This window comes from Callionymus lyra, chromosome 11 (assembly GCF_982586985.1).
Source record: "Callionymus lyra chromosome 11, fCalLyr1.hap1.1, whole genome shotgun sequence".
NCBI classification, from domain to species: domain Eukaryota; kingdom Metazoa; phylum Chordata; class Actinopteri; order Syngnathiformes; family Callionymidae; genus Callionymus; species Callionymus lyra.
The window spans coordinates 27,691,978-27,697,977 of NC_141828.1; positions in this window are offsets into that span (position 1 = coordinate 27,691,978).

Genomic DNA, 6,000 nt, shown 5'->3' on the forward strand with positions numbered 1-6,000 from the left:
CAAAAGCTGCTCTCAGATGTTTATTAACTCAGATTGTAAACCTTGGATCGATCTTCTGCAGCAGCCACGTTTTCTTTCATCCACATTCTCAGCAGGATCTTGGATGGTTCAGACTGAGAGGAGACTTGATAACTAAAGTACCATTGAAGGTTAACACAGTTCTCTACCCAAGACAATAAAATACATTATTGTAAATAATAATAAAATAACTTAAAACAATAAATAATGCAATTACATAGTTAAATTAATCTTAAGGCGAAAAATGTATTTTAAAATGTGCATATAGAATATATGGAGAATAAAATTAATTATAAAAATGTATTTTTTTTTACTTTGTGTTCGAATTATTAAATAGATTTTCACATTAATTATATTAAAATATCATAGTTTTCATAATAAGTATGCTACAATAGGAATACAACAAAAATAACAAAACAACAAAATAAAATTAATTTTTTCATTACTAATGACCAAAAAATAAAGAAAACTTTTTTTTTTTCATATTTAAAGTAAATAAAAATAAATAAAATCATTCTCAGGTTCTTCAATGAAATTATTATTTTTATTTTATAATGTAAATAAATGTGTAGTTTGTAGTTTTAATCCTTTAATAAATATACAGTATATAGTATAGATAAAGTGACTTTATTAAAAAGAGCATTAAAGCAAGAGGATTTCTTTAAAATTGGCTTCATAATAACAATCTTCAAATTGATTATTTTATTCATAACATGACAAAAACAATTAATTAAAAGCATTCAACTGATATTTTTTAGATCTTAAGTTATTATTGATGTTCTCCAGCTGAAAAGTTTTTATTTTTTGAGTGATTTATATATTATATATATATATAAGTGATCAATAATTTTCTGGTTTTTGATTTTAAAAATTATAAAAAAAAATTTCAATGGATAATTTGGAACATGGAGAAAATCTTGTTTACTCAAGAGAGGATCAGCTGTCACCGAAGTCAATGGCAGGGGCTGGAGATCATCATGAAATACCGATAGAACTTTAGCGCGGCTATTGTGGATATAGATCCAAGAGAATAAAGGCTAAGCTAACTGACTATCGGACACTCACAGACCATCAATCCCCACGATCACGATGGGGAACGTCAACTCATTGACAAACAAGATCGGCAAGTTGTCTGCCATCAACAACCAGCGGATATAGAGAGAGAAGCTTCGGCCATACTATCTACCACGTGAGTTTAGTCATGTGATCTCATTGTCTGTTTACATTCCTCCGAGTGCTGCGGCTCTATCTGCCTGTGAGAAAGTCCACACAATGACATCTAGACTTCATAATCAGCATCCTGACACTTTCATCATCATATCTGATAGATGTACCAGCATGTTATTTTAGCAGTGTCAAAGGTTACACAGACCAGGTTTCATTGGTCTGAGAGTCACAGAAGTACAACACTTGGCACAAGAACTTGGCTCAAGTATAAGCGTTCACACTAGACTCAATATTAAGCCTGGCATGGGTTTGCCAAGCTTGATATTGCCATCTAGAACTGGTCTGATGCAGAGTCAAGAGTGCTACTATTACCTGCGTGTAAAATGTGGTGTATATAGAGTGAAAACTGAGTGAGCAGGACTCACTCTTGTTCTAAAACTCAGGCTTCAGTGGTCAACTAAGAAACATGTACTCAAGCCCTGCTTCATTAAAGAAATCCACTGAAGACAATTCCACGTTTCTCCAATTTTTCATGAATATGTCTTCATTTTTTGAGAGGAAAATGTTTTTTTTCTCATCCTGAGCAAACACTTATAACATATTACTATGTATTAGTTTCTGGTCTGAGTCATGGTTCGAGTTTTGTCATGCTGCTTTGGTTCTGCTCCTAAAATGCTCTGAAGACCCTTCAAAGCCTCATCAGTCAGTCAAGAATCCATGGTCGTTTCCTGAGAGACTGTGCCTAGGAGCTCACAGATGTTGTCACCGATATCTTCAACTCACTGTGACAAGCTTATGTTCCCACATGTCTCAAAGCCACCACCATCATCCCATGAAGTGCTTTGAGCAGCTAGTCCTGCAACACATCTAATCTGAAGTTTGAAGACTGCACAGTCTTCAGGCCAGAACCAGCAGGTTAAAGGACAGCTTCTTCCACCAGGCTGTCAGGAGACTCAACTCCCTCCCTGTCCTACCATTAATCTCACCTCCACTTGCACTGCCTGCGCATTAATTTAGTTTTTTGTTGATAGTCTGTTTACAAGTTTATTATTTACGTATTGTTGATTATTTATTTAATTTTGTTGTTTATATTTATTTATTATTTATTTTTAATATCCTTTCATTGTCCTATTCATGTTTTGCATTGTGGGTCTGAGAGGACTACAATTTCATCTATGCTGTATGTCTTGCGTACATGAATATTTGACAAACAAAAGAACTTAAACTTGAACTTGAACCAGTACAGGAGAGTCTCCAGATGTGCTGCCAAGTGCGTCACATAGATGCACAGAGGTAAGAGATGCCAGCGTCGTAATAATATGACGCTAATGGACAGCCTTGGCGTCAACATGAGATGCCAAGGGCTACCCAAAAAACATCAATATATTACTTCTTAGGAGTGAGACTTTGTTGTTTTATTGACGCACCCACAAATCAATATTATTATTTTCCATATTCTGACATGAAATTACATCTTTCAACCACTGAGACAAGGTGGGAGGGGCAGAATCTTTCCATTTCAAAAGAATAGCACAGCGGGCAACCAGTAGAGTAAAATAAAGTGTCCTACTTGTTGCTGAGGTAAGCCTTTTGAAATCTTTTCCAGTGGTACCAAAGAGTACCAAAGAGTCAAACAGTATTACTTCTTGTTGACCTTAAAAACAATGCCACAATCTGGGAGGACTATTTAGCTCGGGCGGCATCCTCCCACTGATTTGGCTATGTTTTTTATTTTAATATTTTATTTATTAATAAAATGTATTCATATTTAGTCTTTTTTAGTTTGAACATAATGATCTACAGGGACTACTAGATTAGAATTGATTCATGTTCTGATTATAATAATCTTGGTGTGTGTTGTCATTTGTCAAATTTTGTCTAGCTGGGGTTTCTTTTTGAAGAGCCCACCAGCGATGTCACAACTCTGTAACTCCAGTCATACACGCTGCAAAAGTAACAGAGTGTTAATCTCTGAATGCGATTTTGAAGCCCTGGGAAAAGCGACCATAGTAGTTGAAAAACAGTACACTGTAAAGGTAAACGTTCTCACTTGGTAACGCGCACAACTTCGGAACTTCCAGGGGTATGTGATTCTGCCGGTTTCGAACCCCGCTTTCGACATTTACTTTTCTTTTTTTTCAAAGGAGTTTTTATTTAATTATTATTATTATATTAAATGTTTTTTCTGTGTGTTTTTGATGATTTGGTATAAAGTAAATCTGATGTTCTGGTGTAGAGGACAGCTTTCCTCTAATGTTTAAATATTAATTTGGTTGATTCTGTATGATGTATGTCACAGTATAATAAAAATGTGTTCTACGTCATTGGTGCTCCGCCCTCTAACGGCTTCGGTATTGGTTTACCCCGAGGCACCGCCTCGTCTCTGAAAAAGCTTAACGAACTCGCCACCCAGCAGTCCACTTGCTATAAAGGCGGGAAGCACCCGCCGCACTTTCTCCTTTTTCAACTCAGCGAGAAAGCTCCTGACAGTGGAATGTATGATGGCGAATGAATATTGAAGTGAACCAGAGACCAGCGTCATCAGAGACCAGCCACCCCAGCAGCACCAACAACATCGGCAACAGCGACGGCGTGCGACGAGTGAGCGTCGCCAAGATCCGCAGCGTGAGCCGGGGAGCCAGCAGCCGCAGCAGAGTCGACGGCCGAGGGCTCCTCCCCCCCCCCATTCATTCAAGGGAATGTGTCGGGAATAAAACAAGAGAACGTATGACGTTTCTGTGGTTCGTTCTGAGAGATGTTAGTAGTGTGCATGTGTTTCCACCTGTGAGTGTGACGTATTCACAGGCGTCATTAGAGACTTTCGCCGCTAATGCTAAGCTAACATGCTCCTCGGCGAGAGTTTCCTCTCAGAACACAGTTCGAAGGAGGGTTTAAACCCCTTCGCCCGGGTCATGCCGAGACTGTAATAACGGAGTCTGTCCACACGAATGAGGGGCAGACTCCAACCACGTGTGTTTTGTTTACAGACGAGCAGAGGTCCGCGAGACCGGCTGAGTCAGCTGTGTTTACTTCCGCGTCGACCAGCGCTCGTGCCCGACAGAGCTTGACAGCTGAGGTGAGTGGAACTAGTCCAGACATGTCTATGTTGACCGGAGGTTGTTCCTTCCCCCACAGCGCTGTCTACAAGCACTGGCACCGTGGAGGACGTCACGTTTGGCGGCGGAGAAACGCCATGGAACTGACGCAACCTGGTGTTTTTACGCGCGAGTTTTCTCGCCGTCCTGAGACCAGGCGAGGGCGAAGAACTTCCGCCCCGTCTGGTCGATCAACTGGAGAGGTGCGTGGCGGTCGGATCTCACGAGTGACGAGCAGGTCTGGACCGCCAGCGGAGCTTGAGAATGTACCGGACCTGGTGAGTGATGCGGTGCCGGCGCGCGACCTAAGAACTCACATCAGCTCCGGTTTAATTCTCCAGCACATTCCTCCACATCGCGGGATTTGTCAGCTCCGGTGACACTAAGAAGTGCTCAGGGAGTTGGGAAGACTTCCGGGGGGGAAAGGGAACACGCACGACGCGCATCTGAGGTGTCTCACGCGCACTTGCGCGCTTCTCCCACAGAGCCGGATTTTATGTATGAGAGCGGGGGTTCTAGTGAATCCAACTCGAGTACATGCTCTGTGGATTCAAGAGATAGAGACGCGGCTTGTGTGATGCCCTTTCGTCTACGGCCCGCTCTTGGACATTCGAGGGGGCGGGCCGGAGGACTACCCAAAGTTCGCCAGGGCTGCGGTTCTGACAGAACATTATTCGGCTTGGAGTCGCCTGGTTTTACTTCTGGGACCCACTTGGCTGGGGGGAGTAATCAGTCGGGGCTATGCGCTACAATTTGCCCGTCAACCCCCGCGTTTTCAGGGATTCTCTGGACGCGTATGGCGGAGCAGGAGAATTATCCTGTTTGAGCAAGTTCATAGCTACCCGCCTGTTTCGCATGTTGACGGTCAAGAAACTGCTATCAGGTGTAAGTCCAGGAGATTGGATGACATCTATCGACCTGACCGACGCGTACTTTCACATTCCGATAGTCAAGAGACATCGAAAGTACTTGCGTTTCGCCCCCTAGAGGGTCGGGTGTTTTCAATACACTCAACTCCCGTTCGGCTACTCTCTGGCACCCAGGACCTTCACCAAGTGTGTGGAAGCGGCAGTGGAGACTTTGAGAGTGAGTGGGGTAAGGATCTTGACCTATCTGGACGACTGGTTGATCCTTGCCAGGTCAGAGGCAGGAAGTTGCGCTCACACACAGGTGTTGAGCCATATTACCACCCTGGGGTTCACAGTGAACCTCAGCAAGAGCGCTCTGACTCCAGTTCAACAGTTAGTTTACCTGGGGGTACTGTTGAACTCGGAGGAGGGATACGCGCGCCTCCCGGACGTGCGTATCGAGCCCATTCTCCGACTGACAACACAGTTGCTGGAAGCTCGGTGTCACGTGACAACAGCAGGCACTGTTATGTCCCTCCTGGGGCTCATGGCAGCAGCCCACACGGTAGTTCGGCTGGGCTTGCTGCACATGAGGGAGCTTCAGAGATGGTTTGGTCGTCTCAAGCTAGACCTCAAGCGGGAAAGAGGCGGAAAGCGCCTTCCCGCTCGGGTTTTGCAGGACATCCAGTTTTGAAACTCTCTAGCCAACCTCAGGCGGAGAGTTCCATTGGGTTGCGTCCTTCGTTACACTCAAGTGTTCACAGACGCTTCTCTGACAGGTTGGGGAGGCTCCTCGGGTCAGGCCTATGCCAGTGGGGTCTGGAGCAGTCCGGTGCTCAGACACATAAACTGGCTAGAGCTGAAGGCGATTC